Source organism: Phyllostomus discolor, chromosome 4, assembly GCF_004126475.2.
Source record: "Phyllostomus discolor isolate MPI-MPIP mPhyDis1 chromosome 4, mPhyDis1.pri.v3, whole genome shotgun sequence".
In the NCBI taxonomy this organism is placed as follows: Eukaryota; Metazoa; Chordata; class Mammalia; order Chiroptera; family Phyllostomidae; genus Phyllostomus; species Phyllostomus discolor.
The window spans coordinates 75,540,851-75,559,057 of record NC_040906.2 but is presented as its reverse complement, the minus strand read 5'-3'; the positions used below and the strand labels follow the sequence as shown (position 1 = coordinate 75,559,057).

At 35.0% G+C, this 18,207-nt stretch overlaps 1 protein-coding gene across 15 annotated transcripts in view; it reads right to left on the bottom strand.

The window, feature by feature from the left end:
* GTDC1 (glycosyltransferase like domain containing 1) overlaps nucleotides 1-18,207 on the bottom strand; it is a 388,750-nt gene that overhangs the window by 253,308 nt on the left and 117,235 nt on the right. Inside the window, exon 1 of one of the 15 annotated variants that reach the window (XM_036023536.1) lies at nucleotides 16,310-16,527. The exons of 13 other annotated variants lie outside the window; for them this stretch is intronic. The gene's annotated coding sequence lies outside the window, so the exon portion shown is untranslated. Of the gene's footprint in view, nucleotides 1-180; nucleotides 1,864-16,309; nucleotides 16,528-18,207 lie in introns of those variants that run through there. One more of the 15 variants, XM_036023535.1, reaches the window with a different exon arrangement.

Genomic DNA, 18,207 nt, shown 5'->3' with positions numbered 1-18,207 from the left:
GTGGATGAGCCTGCATGCAGATTAATGTCTTACATAGGTCACAGCGTGAATAAATCTATTAAACCGTCAGCACATATACAATCACAGATATTAAAGCCTGAAGCATTTGAATTGTGTAAGTCTATCCAAATAAGGGTGTGGCATTTGAAAGCAAGAAACAGGCAAAAGAAAAAAACTTACATTGGGAAACAAATACGGATCCTTTCTGAATGACAATATAATGATATTTTATGACATTAAGAAAAGAGTAAATGGCGAATCCATTCTTGCTCCCTAAAAGAGCACATAAAATGTTTCAGAAAAATTTTAGCAACTATTATGTTTCTCGGCTTAAACAAGTAAGCTTCAGTTTTCTTTAAAAAAAAAAACTCATTTCTTCACCATATTTTATTCTTCAGTGAAACCAATGAATGAGAATCTACTATACTATTAAAGTTTTATGGAAATTTAAATCATTATCAATACTATGATTTAATGATACATGGTTAAACGCTACACATTAAATTTGCAATATAAAATGAGTCAAAGTGACAGCTATAACATAGAAATTTTAAATAACTTCAAATTCTATTTAAAACCACCAGAGGTCAAAATGAACTAAGAATTATCTACCTTTCCAAACAGTCTGTATTTATAATTAAAAGGGGATGGGAAGTGAAAAATCACAATAGCATTTCATACAAACATTTTGACCAAAATGAACAAGTACCATTAAAATCATCTCAAATAAAAACTGAAAATGTATTGATAAGACTGCTTTGAACAAAAGTGGCCTGAAACCAATGCTAGGAATATTTTAAAAGTTTTATTAAATCTTTTTGTCATTGTACCTGCATTTATTTTCAGCTTGACCTAATTTCTTTATTCCCTGAGCCATGATCATTTTCAAGGTGAACTACATTTTTTTGTCTACCTCCTTTAGTAGTTACAACTGCTGTGGTAGTTGAGTATTTTTTTTTAACAGTATAGGTAAAGGAAAATTGCAATATGTCAATGATTTATTGAAAAAGATGTGCTAAGTACAAATAAATCATGTGGACTTTTAAAAACTGATCCTAAATCACACTAGAAACCTGCAGTTAGCTCTCACATATGATGTCAATTCTGTTACCTATAATATTTAAAAAATTTCCAACCAGATACCAAGTAAAATTTTTAAATCAGAGGAATCGTTGTATTAATATATTCCACAGACACCTTACTGCTATTGGTTGTAGGAAGGTATAGTTTCAGTGATGATGGTTTTAACAGTTTTAATCCCACACACATGAGAAATTGATTCCACAGGTTAATATAATCATGGTTTGATACCTTAAATTTCTATCAATGGCTAAAAATATTTTTTCAATTTGCCTATATACAACATTTGGAAAATTAAGCTTGGCAGAGCAAAAAAAAAAAAAAAAAAACAGTGAGCTTAAACACTAAATGCTTTAAGCTGGGGAAAGTAAAATTTGAGTAGGATTTCCCAATAGGTCATCAGAGGTTTACCTGGTATTTTCTCACTGACCCCTTTCCTTCTGCACCTCCACCCACCAACTCCAACACACCAGGTTCTATTTTAAAAAAGCAGCTAATAACCCAGTAGAATAAAATAGGGCAGTACTGAGAAAAGTTAGTGTTACCTTCCAGCCCACTCACTTACTTCAATGATTCATCAGGGAAACCCCAGTTGTTAAAATATACCTGAAATCTCATTAAATAGTAAAAAATAAGCATGAAAAGACTTTTGTTTTGAAATATGTCACCACTGATTCCCCTAACAGAACCTATGAAAGATGAATATGTAGTAAAAATACATTTACCTAAAAAAAAGTTTCCTCAAAGTATTACACTACATTTAATTATTATATGGGGGGAAAGATAAAGATAAATGCTATGACAAAGTTATTTTTTAAAAACTTCTAAAAATCAGGCACAGCAAATTCATCCTAATTCCTGAAACCTCGATATAACTTCTGAAGACTGAAATATAATCTGGCTTCAAATGCAGAGTAATATCCTTGCAATCCAAAAACTATAGGCACTGATAGTACTCTACATAATTAAAGTTTGGCTAATAGTAAGGAATGAATCAGATTCCTGAGCACTAGTTTGAATTGAAGAAAAGGTATCATGCAAACTTACCTTTATATTACTATTTGATTACAGGACGTACAACCTAAGGTGTATGATAACTTGTATACTACTATGTGTACTGAAACAGCAACATTAAAAAATTGGGTTCATAATGAAAAAGATGTAGCTAATATTTTATTCCCCCACAATATCACGGATGTTCATATTTCTTCAACTCTGACATTTGTTTCCTGCTGTGGTAACTAAGAACTAGGGATTTATGTAAAATTTAGTAAGAAGACTTAGAGCCATATTCTTTTTTTTTTTAATTTTAAATATTAGATAATTCTATTTTTTAATTTTTTTTATTTTAATCATTGTTCAAGTACAGTTTTCTCCCACCTACTCCCATTCCAGCCCACCCACCCAACCCTCCCCCCTTCCCCCCCATTACCCCCCACCCCTAGTTTTTGTCCATGTGTCCTCCAAATTTGTTCCTGTAAACCCTACCCATTCCCCCCTGAAATTCCCTCTTCTCTCCCCTCTGGTCACTGTCAGACTATCCCCTATTTCAGTGTCTTTGGTTATATTTTGCTAGTTTTTTTTTGTTTTGTTGTTTAGATTCCTGTTAAAGGTGATATCATGTGGTATTTGTCTTTCACTGCCTGGCTTGTTTCGCTTAGCATAATGCTTTCCAGCTCCATCCATGCTGTTGCAAAGGGTAAGAGCTCCTTCTTTCTTTCTGCTGCATGGAATTCCATTGTGTAAATGTACCATAGTTTTTTGATCCATTCATTTACTGATGGGCATCTAGGTTGCCTCCAGCACCTAGCTATTGTAAATTGTGCTGCTATGAACATCGGGGTGCAAAAGTTCTTTTGTATTGGTGTTTCAGTGTTCTTAGGATATAGTCCCAGCAATGGAATTGCCGGGTCAAAAGGCAGATCCATTTTTAGTTTTCTGAGGAAGTTCCAAACTGCTCTCCATAGTGGTTGTACCAGTCTGCAGTCCCACCAACAGTGCACTAGGCGCCCCCTTTCTCCACAGCCTCTCCAACACTTGTTGTTTATTGCTTTGTTTATGATGGCCATTCTGACTGGTGTGAAGTGGTATCTCATTGTGGTTTTAATCTGCATCTCTCTGATGGCTAACGATATTGAGCATCGTTTCATGTGTCTTTGAATTTTCTGTATGTCCTCCTTGGAGAAGTGTCTGTTCAAGTCCTTTGCCCATTTTTTAATTGGGTTACTTGTCTTCTTAGAGTGGAGTCATGTAAGTTCTTTATATATTTTGGAGATTAAACCCTTGTCTGAGGTATCATTGGCAAATATGTTTTCTCATACAGTTGGTTCTCTTTTTATTTTGATACTGTTTTCTTTAGCTGTGCAAAAGCTTTTAATTTTGATGAGGTCCCATTTGTTTAGTCTTTCCTTTCTGTCCCTTGTAGAGCCATATTCTTTGTGAGACACTTTAAAACCACTTTAAAATGTACTTTTCCAATTACATTATTTGCAAGCTCTTTCCAAAATTACAATCTGATATGCATATATGGCATATTGCTTTTCTTAATAATGTTGTCCCACAAAATTATTAGTCTCAACAACTCAGTGATGCTCTTCACTAATAAAACTGTACTTCACCTTGCTCAGTCAAAGCAATGCCTATCCCCAACACTTAGCAAACAGAAGGTGTTCAACAAGTGTGCTATTTTAAAGTGTACTTTTCCAGTTACATGATTTACACACTCTTTTCAAAATTACAATTTGATCTGCATATATGGCTATTTAATTTTCCCTAACAAATATTTTCATTCCTTTTCAGTTTGGAATTTAACATTCTGCTTAAAAATATCAGTCACTGATTCCATGACTTGAATTAATACAAAGTCTGGGTAATGACTGTCAGTAACAAATGCAAATTCAACAAGCAATTTCATGTACCTGCACTAAGACACCATCCACTTGTTTTCCAATATACATAATTTCCACAACTAGATGTGTATATATTATAATTTATTACCTTACATTTTTGTAAAGTTACATTCTATGTTACATAGCAAAATTATAACTATGAACATTTTTGTGAGTTTACTGGTTTAATTTCAGTGACAAAATACTAACCCTCTTTCAATTTGCCATTACTATTAATTTCACAAAGAACTTCAAACTATAAAAGTAGCAGTAATTAGTTCTACTGAATACTAAAAATATTTTCAATATGCTGACATTTTGAAATGTGGCTGTATATGTATGAATGCACAGAAAATTTTATACCACAAAATCATCTCATTCATTCATCTGAACTACCCTAATTGCATTGCACTTTTAACTACATCTCCACACTACCATACAGTCCAGTTTACATCACACCATTCACCAGAAGCCAGCCACAAATAATCTTCCAAAATGCAAATCTGATCTTCAAGTGTCATGCTCAAACATCTTCAATGTCTCTCCATATCACATAAAGATAAGAACCCAAGGTCCTACATGATGCAGTTAACACTTTCCTTTTCTGGCTCCTTCCTTCCTTTCTCTGTACTACAGCTTTGCTCCCCCTTCTCCCACTTCAATCCTTCTGCCCTCACTTCCTCTGACTCTTCACTGCAGCAATACCAAGCACTCACACTCACGCAGCTGTGCTACACTTCTATGACTTCAAACCTTTATCTCTTTTCCGTTAGCCTTCTCTTTGTGTTCACCTAATGAACTTTTCTTAAAATTTCTGCTCATGAATCATCAATTCTACGAAGCCTCTCCCTGAACTTCTCTTAAGCACAGCTTCCTTTCTACTCTGTATAATAGTATCATTATACTTGCCTCACTCTATTTCCATGTCCTTCCATTGCCTATGACACTGCAAGTATCTGGAGGATGGGGACCATATTATTTTCCACGGGGCTATTCCATGATCTGGCATATAATGAATGTCACTAAGTTTTGTAGAGCTGAACTGCAAATCAGGGGGAAAATAGCATTGCTTTCACTTAGCACAGGTCCCAAGACAGCACTATATTTGTTCATAGTAATTTCCTATTGTTCCTGAAGTCTAACTAAATCAGCAGCCAGCATATCCAAACATATTTTTATTATATGAGGGGGGAACGAAAAAAATGGAATTTATTTATAAAAAGTTGTGTATTTATTCTCACATGTTTAAATTTCAGTCACTGCAAAAGTACTCTCCATTTGATGCAATACTCCTATCAAGATGCTTTTTCCACTGCTCAAAACAGTTTTTAAGCCTGTCGATTTTGATTCCTTTAGTGTTTCTGCCGTTCTCTGTTTCACCTTTCCATGTCAGCAAAATGTTTTCCTTAGAGGAATTTTTTCATCGGTGGAAACAAAAAACCATTGCTCAGGGAGACATCAGGTAAATCGGAAGGGTGGGGAATAAGGGTGCTGTTTTTGGTCAAAAACTGCTGGATATTCAGTGTGGTGTGGGCAGGTATGCTTGTAAATCACCCATCATGACGTGGGCAAATGTGTTCAAAGAGCCTTTTTAAAAAAAATTCACTGAAGCCAACGCAGCCTCTCACAACAACACCAGCTGGTACACTGATACAGATGGGCTTCTAGAACACACACCTAGTGAGGAAAGCCTATACTACAAGGGGTCCACCCTCCAGAAGATAATTCCAGGTTTTCCTTGGGACCCCCTTGTATTCCTTTTTAAATAATAATTCTTTAGCTTATTGTTCACAGAAATCAGAAAAACAATACATTTTTATGTAGATTACTGTTTATCCTAATGTACTAATACAATAGAAGTAACAATGATAAAAGAATTGAAACACCATAAGCAATTCAATCCTAGGCCAACCCAAGTTTGATATCTGTGACATCCATGAATTTTGAAAATCACTTGCAGTTTTTTAATGTGTTTGATCTGTCATCACTGGAGTTTAATACTAGAGTGAAGTAGAATGAGATGCCAGTTCCCTCTCCATCAATCTGGAGATTCCACTCCACAGTTAGTAATTAGGCTTTTATTTAACAAGGAAGAAAAAAGACATTTTAAAATATTTTCTGCCAATAATTATTCATTTTCTAAATGTTTGACAAGATGAACGATATATTTGCTCTCTAGAGATGGCATTTCTCCATGGCTTCCACCTTTCTGAAAGGGGCTGCAGATCAGCTCAGTGGGAGACATCGGGTGACCTGACACATCTGGACAGACACCTAAGTAGAGAAGCCCGAGTGTACCACAAACTCATGGCTGGGAGGAATGCTGCTGTGGTCATCCCACCACCTTTCTTTTATAGAGGAAGAAGTGGAGAATGCTGGCATCACAAAATAAGGGAGAGCGAGGATCTCCTGACCCCTCATTCATACATCTTCTCATTATTCTTCACTGCAGGCACACGATATGATGTAAGTAAAAGGTGCCTCTATTTTCTACTCTTTGAAGTTTTGGGATTAAATATTAATGTTTAATAACTTATTATGTAAATGATATATCACAGCATATATTTATAAGCATATGAAATATGAATGTCACTATAAGATGATAAATGTATTATATATGTTTAATTTATTATATATATCATATTATACATATATATTATAATAATTCCTAATAGTTTTTAAATCTAGAACATCAGTGGTATAAGTCACACAAAACTGAATACCATGTAGTTAGGGTGGTAAACAATCAAAACTTTTACCTCAGACAAGGGTTTAATCTCCAAAATATATAAAGAACTTACACGACTCCACTCTAAGAAGACAAGTAACCCAATTAAAAAATGGGCAAAGGACTTGAACAGACAATTCTCCAAGGAGGACATACAGAAAATCCAAAGACACATGAAGCGATGTTCAATATCGCTAGCCATCAGAGAGATGCAAATTAAAACCACAATGAGATACCACTTCACACCAGTCAGAATGGCCATCATAAACAAAGCAACAAATAACAAGTGTTGGAGAGGATGTGGAGAAACGGGGTCCCTAGTGCACTGTTGGTGGGACTGCAGACTGGTACAACCATTATGGAAAGCAGTTTGGAACTTCCTCAGAAAACTAAAAATGGATCTGCCTTTTGACCCAGCAATTCCATTGCTGGGACTCTATCCTAAGAACACTAAAACACCAATACAAAAGAACCTTTGCACCCCGATGTTCATAGCAGCACAATTTACAATAGCTAGGTGCTGGAAGCAACCTAGATGCCCATCAGTAAATGAATGGATCAAAAAACTATGGTACATTTACACAATGGAATTCTATACAGCAGAAAGAAAGAAGGAGCTCATACCCTTTGCAACAGCATGGATGGAGCTGGAAAGCATTATGCTAAGTGAAACAAGCCAGGCAGTGAAAGACAAATACCACATGATATCACCTTTAACAGGAATCTAAACAACAAAACAAAACAAAACAAAAAACTAGCAAAATATAACCAAAGACACTGAAATAGGGGATAGTCTGACAGTGGCCAGAGGGGAGAGAAGAGGGAATTTCAGGGGGGAATGGGTAGGGATTACAGGAACAAATTTGGAGGACACATGGACAAAAACTAAGGGTGGGGGGTAATGGGGGGAAGGGGGGAGGGTTGGGTGGAGGGGCTGAAACGGGAGTAGGGGGCAGAAAACTGTACTTGAACAATGATTGAAATAAAAAAAAAAAAAAAAAAAAAAAAAAAACAATCAAAACTTTTATTCTAATCTCTTGTGATTACTTCCAGAATCCTGCATAATCATCCCTCCCCTGACGTCACAACCCTATCCTTCACACCCTAGCATCTTAGTATATTTGAAAGGTCACAACTCATTCTAAGGAAAACATTCTGCCAACAGCCCTGCTGAGGGGTTTAGGAGCCATGTTTTATGCCATGGACAACTATCTTCTCTGACTGACTGGGCGCTACAAGGATATTTAACGTGCTGACGGTCAAGTCTACCACCTGGAAGAATTCAACTGGTTGAATCATTAGACTGGTGTCTTTTATTGGACAGAAGCATTAATTGTGCTACCCTACATTGGCTTCTGCCAAGAGTTAACACCAACTTAGTTTGTGCAAGCTAATTATAAATATATACATCACATAAATTTAAAATAAAATGACAAATGTTCTTAAATATCCTGGCACTAGTGAGTCTCACTAACATCTTTTAAGAACTTAATCCATATTAACTAAATAAAAAGTTGTCAAGAAGCTGACCTCTCCAAGTGGGAGGCACATATCACACTTTTACCATTAATTCTGAAACAGAAATAGCAGGGTTACTCTAACACACAAACAGACCTATTTGAAGTACAGCAACCCAAGCAAACATGAGTGGCATTCCCTTTGTGAGTTAAAATAAATGTCACCCAGTATAAAGTTCTGGATTTATTCACTGTCATTGAAGAATGAAAGGACATAATCTCACAACTGAATCTATTTATCAGTGAGGGGAAATCCACTTAAAAGCAATGCAAAATCCTAGCAGCTTAGGAAGCAAAAAAATATATATCAGTAAACATCTGGGAGAAGAAAGAGAAATTTCCATACAGGATTAAAGGGCTAGAAATATATGTGCTTAGTATCAATGTTAGACACCTGTAATATTTTTAAAGTCATTTTATATAAATGAAAGTCACCCTGCAGTAACAAAGCTTTTACATGGTGTAAGGAAGTATGAGATGAAGCAGTGTAAGAATCTGTTAAGACCCAAATCAATAAAACCACATTTAAAGCTGTATACCAATTAAAATATTTACTGACACTTCTCTCATCTCCAAAGTTCCACATGAATATGCTAAATTATTAGGAGCAGGATTAGTTAAAAGTATGTTTCCTTCTATTTATTTTTTCCAGCTGGTCTTTTCCAATTGCCACATATTTTTCGAGAACGCTCTGATTTGTCAATGGTCTTAAGAAATTTGCTTAGAGTTTAGGAAGCCAAAACTAGAAAAGCTGGATAGACTCTAGAGGATGATAATGATAAATTTTAAAAAGCCTAGAAGCCCAGTTTAGACTGGTGCTAAGTAAATCTGGGGCTAATAGATGTGGTAATGAGAGCTGTGTCACTATTTTTAAATATCACAAGGGGCATATTATTAGCTACCCACTATTATAAGAAAAAGAGTAAGTCTGATAATAATAGACTGGGATTTTAAAATCCTGTAGATATTTAGGATTAAGACTGTTGAGTAAAGAAAGGGCATACAAAGAGAACAGTATATAATTTCAAGAAGATCTATTATTCTCCATGGTATCTGCAAAGGAAGCACAGACTTGCCCATATCATCCAACACACAAGTCCCCACTGGATGAAAGATAAGTAGCAGTAGCTCAAAGTTTTCTGGTTGGAGCAAGCACTATGACTATTATCTATTTAGCAGCCTTGTCTGTCACTATTATCTCTTTATCAACCTGTTTTTTTTTTCAAGGAAACAGTCCAAAGATAAAATATTTTGTCTAATGAAGCAGAGACCCTATAATAAAGGGTATTCTTTGCAACCTACCCAAAACCACACTTTGCATCCTCATCATCTCTTAAGGAAGTAATTTCACACTTTGCAAACAGTGTTCAAACAGAGTAAGGTTGCTTAGGAGTTCATTAATTCCCTCTTGCATCTCTATCCAGCATATATATGCACCATATCTGGGACCAGAAGTCTCTCTACTGGATTAATTAGCATTCACAGTTAACAAACAGCCTGTATCATTGTAGAGAGAGATTATAACTAAACTCCCAAAACTAGGTACATAAAATCCTGGATTTTATATAACAGTTGTTCAATTGATCTTAGTAGAATTGTAAAGGAATACTTTGTTTCCCTTCATCATTCATTCCACTTGTCCCTTGCCCCATGTTACTTTGAAACTTTACTTGCAAGAACTAAATGAAAAATAAATTCCTTCACATGGTTCAGAGAAAATGCCTGCTAGGCGCAATCAGTTACCTCTCCCAGGAGCAACAAGTGATAAAATTTCAGCCATCTACAAAGTAGAAGAGAATAGTTTGTGAATTTAAAAGGACCCATGTCAGATCCTGAAAAGAAGCTGCTATCTACTACATTCTGTGTATCTTCTGATTCAACAATACCACTTCTAATAAATAACCCTGGAAATTGTCAGAATCTTTATTGAAGTCTTTGCCCAAAATTGAAATCAAAATATCCAACAAAAAGGATCTCTTGTGACTAAATAATTATAATCAAAAATCATAATGAAGAGTATTTATTGGCATGGGATATGTTTCACTATTGCACAGATGCAGGAGAGGCATGTATAAAAACATATGATGAAATGAACATATAACCATGAGACAGCACATGTGCACACAGGTATATATAATCATTTATGGAAGAATCATGAGTGATTTCTTTTTCTCGTTGTGCTTCATTTTATTCTTCAAGTTATCATCACTGAATATGTTTCAACTTGTAATTAAAAGAATGTCTAAATTTTCCTTAACTTTAGGGAAGGAGGCCAAATTAGTTGAAATACGCCAATTACTGAAGGCTTACTCCCCGCCACAAGCTTGCACGTAGTTTTCAATTCTAACTACTAGTTTTTATCCTAACTACTATTGCTATGAAAAATGTATTAAAAAGCTAATCAGCAAGGGTTAAACTAATAGGGCTATAGCTATTCACAAACACTATAATTTGATTTTGTAAATAGCTTGTCTAAAGCATAAAATAAAATAATTACTTTTAAAAAATGTACTTGGATTATTATATAATTGCAAACAGATCAAGACCTTTGTTTATATATAAGAGATCTGGAGCTGTACTTTGACCAAGTGTTTCAGAAACTAAGATACCATTCTGGTACTTATAGTTTTGAATAGGAACATGGGCAAGCATAGTGCAAACTCAAAGTTTCAAAGTTCAAGTGAAATGTCAAAATTAATTTGGGCCTTAAATAATTAGTTACGGCTCTTGAAATAAGAGAAAATATTTAATTAAGGTGAATACAATTGAAAAGAACTTCTAGTTTCACACTTAATTTCCTAAGTGTCTATATTAAGAAAGTAGAAAAAGGTTATTGCATAATCATCCATATGTGTTACACATGTTAAAAAAATGAAAATGGAATGACTGGATATTCTACTACTAGAAACACAGTCTTGAAATTTTAAAAGACTGTCTCCTCTCATAACCACTGAGTTTTTTCCTGTGTTTATATGCATAATTATGCATATAATGGTAAATGGATAATTAATAAATATTAACCCAGTAGCAACTCGCCTTGGTAGTGAAATAGTTTTAAACGGAACCTCCAGATTCTAGTACTTTTTACAATTTAAACACCACATTTCATTTTCAAGTAATGAAAACTAACTATCATTTCTGGCATTGTTTTCCAATGCAACCACTTCATTTTTAAAATCATCTATGCTGAAAAACTTAACTTACAACTCTAAAAAGAAAACAACCTACAGGAAAAGCATACTAGTAATTAAGAATTCACTTCCAGGAAAAATAAAAATACTAATAAAAATGTGAAATATGTAAACACAAAAATTACAGACTAGTGTATCATTTCACCTGTGCTTAATGGGATACAATGCATACACCTATCAATATATACCTTAACATATTTTAAAATTTTCACTAAGCTGGTATGAAAAGAACCTTAATTTTCAGAAAGATCCCTGTGGCATTTTTTCACTTCATCACCACTTCATGGACTCAACTCTCCGTCCCAGAGCAGATCACCTCTACCATCAGTACTCTGACCTTATGGGAAATACAGATAAAATGTATGGTGAGAAAAAAAATGGGCTTTTATGGGTTTCCAAAAGGGAATTCTTATGACACTGAAAGACATACAATAATATTTATTTGATAACCAACTTTTTTACTACCAAATTACAGACTTAAGATTTCTGGAAAAATATCCAAGGAAATTTTCAGTATAAAAGAGAACCTTGAGCTTATGATAAACAGTCTACAATCTCTTTGCAAACTTTAAATATACCTATAAAATGAGTTTTAAAATAGTTCTTTAAAGTTTTGCATATCACAAGATTTACCTTTTACACTGGAGTTGACTGACCCTCCTCCAAACATTTATCAAATCAATTACTAGCTCCACCTTTCTCGACAAATATTTTCCAAGCCTGTTCCTAGTTTTCAACTGCTTTAAAGGCAAATATACACTATACAGAAAGAAGCATTTTTTTCGTAAAATCATCCTCAAAAATCAATTAGAATATTCAAAATATTCCATTCTCACAAATGAAAATAAGTTGCTTGCTGAAATAACACTCTTCCATTTCACTGCCTTAAAAATTAAGCTGGCATGGATAATAAAACTGGTTTCTTGTTTTTTTTTTTTGCAGGATATGCTTGGCATTCAAATATTTTTAAAACAAATACTAATCCATAATTAGATTTCACAGCACAATCTATAGAAAATAGAATTTGTTTACATTTTTCTGTAAGCAATACTAATTTGATATAAATATTATAAAAGTTTTAATGCCATCCCTTGCATAAACCTATAAACAAACCTGCAGATGAATGTTTATTATTCTTTCAGTCTGGTTTTTACCATTCATTCATTTAGTAAATATTTATTGTGCCTACTGTGTCCATCATTGTTCCAAATGCTTGCAGATAAATTAGGGAACAAAACAAATGTTATCATAGGAATGCCTTTCTACGTGGAGCAAAAAGACAATCATCGATACCCATATTTTGCCGTGTGTAATGGGCACCCACGTTTTTGTGCACGTCACACATGGGATTATTGTACCGATTATTATACCCATGATATGTGATCATTATCCCCATGTATAATGCGCATCCTTATTTTTCCCTCAAAAATTTGGGTGAAAACTGCAAATTATATGGCAAAATACAGTAATTGTACATCAGATGACAGCAGGTGCTATAAAGAAAAATAACAGGGTAATAAAGGCTAAGGGCTGCTGAGAACTGGGATTGGGGAAGGGCAGTATTCTAAACAGGGTTGTCAGAGAACACCTAGCTGATGATGAGAGGGCATCTACACAAAAAGCAGAGGCAGACAGGCAGGGGCTATGCAGATCTGGAGCTAAAGCTTTCCAGGCAGCAGGCACAGCAAGATGAAATACGCCTTGCATGTGCAGAGAGTAGGAAGGTCTGTGTGACTGCAAAGCATAAACAAATTTCCTTTATACAGCAAGCACTTATTAAATGATTATCCTAAAAATTATGCTGAGTGTTTTGTGATATTAAGATGACCCAAATAGTTTCTGGTCTATGGCCTGTATAAAATTACAATACAGAGTGACAAATGTTACAAAACATTTAACCTGGGTCTCAAAGGGAGGGCAATAGCGAGTTCTACTTCAAAGAGATGAACCGAGAGTCCACAAAGGACAGAAAACCAAAATCCCACCAAAATTCCAACTACAAAGGAGAGTCAAAGAAATGTGCAGAGATCCTTGACTCACTCAACAATCAATCAACCCTTTTCTCTTTTTGCTTTCTTCTAGAATTCAGGCTAAAATAATTTATTTCCCAGGTGTGAGAAAGGGAGGCATGTTCCAGACTTCCAAAATGATCTAGGTGGAAAGAAGGCTCAAAACTGCATCGTGCCCTGTCTTGGGAGCCAAGACGCTGCTGCACCACCCTGGACAGATTAACAACCCACGGGCCTTGAAGTGGACCTACCCCAGGCCTCTGGTATCAAGCCCTCCTTCCAAGCCCCACAGACCCCAGCCTTCCTCATCATCTTCAATTTCGACTACATTTAATGTCTTCCATTCTTTCTCTGAAACTTAACAAATATCTTACTGTCAGTGGCCTACTCAAAAAGCTACGATTATTTCTGCAGAAGAAAGACAGAATTACTTAACAAAAAACAAGACCCCTCACAATGTGGTCCCAAGCTCTTCTTTTAACTCAGTTCCTATCACTCTCACAGATTCAACATTATTCCACATAATAGATTCCTTGCCATTTTTTCAAACAGTCCATATACATTCCCACCTCCAAGCAGCTTGTGCTGGTCATTCTTCCTTGAATCCTTGCACCTTTACCACCTGTCAAATTCCTATATATAGTTTAAGACTCCAACTTCCATCTCATGCATGAATGCTTACATCAAATACTCACCCATAGACAGCCAATCAGAATTAATTACTCCTTCCTCTGAAGTACAACCAAATTAGGCCTTTACCTCAACTACAGCAGAGACCACAATCCCACCTATACTATAGTTATGTAGTACATATGCATATCCCAACCAGATTTCAATTCCGTGGCAGCAAGTTCTGTGTACAATTCATGTTTATATCTCTTCATAATGAGCAAAGGAGTACCTTACTCACAAAGGACATTCAGTGAATGGTACTGGGAATTTTCATTAATAGGCTACGGTAAGTCCTCACCTTATGAAGGGGAAGCAAAAGAGGTATTTCTGGATTGAAAATTACAGCAGCATCAAAAAGTGAATTGTCCAAGCATTATTACTGTATTCACCTATTCAAAAAGTTCTAAATCACTGCAGATATCATTCAATGAGAAGATAAAGACAGCAAAAAACAAACGATGAGTGCTTATTGGGCAACATAAAAAATTCAAGAGGAATGGGGAAAGGCAAAGCATACTGCTACCTTTATTGCAAGCATTTCCATGGGATACTAAAACAATTCATTTAAAGAATATTTACTAAGTGCCAGATACTATACTGATCACTGAGAACACAAAGGTGAAAACAGTGAGAAACAGCTGAACTTTTACATGCAGTATTTTTAAGGACATGTTGGCCTATACATTATTACTTCCTGAAGTATGACCAGAAGAATGGTTTAAGGGCCAAAAGGAACTGACTATTGATACCCAAACTCTGAATCCAAATCTAGGAAGCTATCTTCCCTAAATTGTGATTATGTAGGAACTCTCCCGTGACTGCTCTGAATGTTAAAAGGGCCTCCTTTATCTTCAGTGACTATAAACTGCTCAAATAGAAAATTTGAGTTCCAGATAATTGAATATGTTCCCTGCTCTGAGATAACTTCTGTCCATGCACAGGTTGTTTTAGTAATTAAGGTACCAACAACTCTGCCATTGTGAATGAAGAGGGAGGAATTTATTAAAATGGTGCTATATAGGGGCTGTTGTATGGATTATAGTGGATAGTTGTTTGCTTTGTGCTCTGAGGTCAAAGTAACATAAACAGAATGGAAATACAACAAGAGTTCGAGTTCATCACTGGAGGAGTTTTGAGGCACTGACTCACACTACCAAGTTACACTCTGACCCATTTCTTTTGCAGATTTTGAAAGAAGAGTTATCCTGCTTTCTTCTAAGACAGTGTAGTGCAAAGCAAGCAGGTATAAAGATGAATTCTTACAGCTTCTTTCGGAGATGTTTTCTATTGTATGTACCATTTGCATGTGTGTTGAAAAACATGAAACTGTCACTCCAGGAGTTTAAAAGGCATAACATACTCAAAATGCCATCTAAGATAAAATCTGACTTACTGTGCCTTTGGTCTTAAGAGTTGCAAGGATCTAATAAGTTCTTCTTGTAAATCAACATCAATAATATAAATTATCAAATGACCTGTTTGCTTATTTCTTAGAAAACTGTAATCTAAATGTTTGAGTACTACAATGTCTTTGTTTAAACAACTGTCTATACATAGAGTTAAAAAGAAATTATATTTTTATTTACTCATGGAATAATGTGCTCAAACAAAAGTGCTGGTACTAAATCATTTTGAGGATTTTCCTATAACTCTTATAATTGAATAGTATTTCCCTCTCAAAGCAACTCTGACATCTTCACATCGATGCCCCTTAATAATAACAATTCTATAAAATTTAGTCCACAGCCCTTCACAAATTCACTCATTACAATTCTCCTTCTCCTTGCCTTCCTCCAGAAGAGGCTGGGAAGCTAAAATGATTTTTATCTCATTCCAGAGGAAATTATGTGACACATTATAATGAGATGTAGGTAGATGTCCCCATGAGTAGGCATCCTTTTTGAAAGAAAAAGACACAGCTCCTCATGAAGAGAAGGTTTCTAAGCTCCCTTGGCTTTTCATCCCGCTTCAAGGTAAACACAGTTTCTATAGGTATAAAACAAAGTCATTTATGAAATAAGAAGCAAAAGTTATATGCTAACGATAGTGGAAAAGGAAGTTTTCCTTTCCAGTTACCTGGATCTCTGATAGCATCAGTTACCTGTAAACTAACAACCTCCAGACTTCTAACATGAGAAGACAGATTTTCTACTACCCGGAGCCAAAGGTATTTTACCATTAAAGGAAAGCTATAAAAAAAGAGGAGATATTTGAGTTACATTACCTATGGCTCTTCTTTCTTTGATTTTGGCTATGATTTAGTCCTTTGTAGCTAGAAGAAATTGAAACAATTTTGAGTTTGCAGGTCCACAATTATCTTACCACTTTTAGTAATCTAGATTGCTTTAATAATTGTGTTTCAATTCCTCTGTGGAAACCTATTCATTGTATAGTCATTACAAGATTTTTATTTCTTTTCCTAACTGAAATCTTCGATTCCTCAAACTTATAAAATAACATTTTCATAGTATGCCATAGATAATTCATATATGTATACACATACAAATGTATAGCTCAAGTTAGGAAGAAAGGGGTAAGGAAATAGAATAGAGAGAGAAAAGGAAGAACCTAGCTTGTTTGTAGGTATAAACTATGTTTTCAGTTTTGTAAAGTAGCTTTATAATAAATGAAAGACCACGAGATAACAGTACCTTTTTAAATAGAAATGACTCCCCAACTTGAAATCAGCAGTTCTGTTTATGACAAATTTTCAATCTTGAAAAATATATATCCAACAAGTATTTTGTGTCCAATTCACCACTAGCATTATTATATTATTATAATATCTCATCTATCTCTAGTAAATTCCTTAAACTAATCATTTTTCCATATACATTTCCATTGGACATAGTTTAAATGTGTAGAATACTTGGGATATTTTCTGTAGTACAGTGTTGAAAACATTCATTAATATCAATCACTATCATCTCCATAGGTCACACCTACATTTTGTTGGGTTTTTTTTTTGTTCGAATATATTTCATTGTGACCATTCAGAGCAAAATGACACATTCCAGTAACACTGAGGTCCTCTCAGTCACACTTTCAGTGGTTCAGGGTAATGATAGAGTAGAGAAGTGTGCTCCTCACAGGCTCTCCTGTTTTTGCATTGGGTAGAATTTCAGCTTCAAATCTCTTGTGCCAAGAAGCAATGGGTAATGTCTAATGCTCTCTCTGGCAGTGTCTTACTTTGGAGAGAACGGGAGTGAGAAGCAGAAGAAATCACTCCATTCTCAGCTTTTAAAGAGAATGAGCATACAGAATAAGCAATTTCTTTTCTTATTTTCCTAAACAGAAATATGGAACCATAATAGGTCAGATGTAGAGGGAATAGAATTAGAAAATTTTCAACAATCTCTTAAGTGCAAAGGCTAACGGGATATAATTATTGAAAGACCTAGCCCTAAATTCTCACTGAAATCTATAAAAATAAATAAATAAATAAGACCAGATATACTTGTAAAACCTGGTGTTTATATATTCCTTGGCATTGTTCACAGGTAGAAGCTTTTCTGTAAACTAGACAAAAGCTACATTCTCTTACTCACGAGGCTGACAGAATGGGATAAATAAGGATAGTAAGTGTAGTTAGATAACATAAATTTCTTCGTTTTCAAAACCAGTATTGAAAGGCAATCTACAACAATCCACATGAACTCAAAAGAATATTCACAGAATGACAAATCTCCGTATCATCTCAACTTCAACTTCATCCACAGTTATCTGCTTGAAAACAAGTATTTCTAAGGCCCTTACGTGATATAAAGGCCTTTTTCTCAGGCCCATTTTTATTTGGTTATCTTTTTAGGTGCACTAAAGATTGAGTTTACAATAAACTGAACAGACAGCATACAAAAAGCTTTTAGAACTATACCATATGGTCCAGGGAAGGGAACAATCTGGACGATCCCCATTTCAATCTGCAAGCTTGTCCACCTCTATAACACATTATACCACTGTAATAAAATATTAAGATGAAAATGTAGAAGTGAAAATAGTCTATCTTTAGCATTACCAGACAACTACACTTCCAAAAATTTACTGATAAACTCAATAAATGTTTACTTGAATTTATGTTCAGAAATGTTGGTATGCAACACCAGGCATACAAACCTAGGCCAC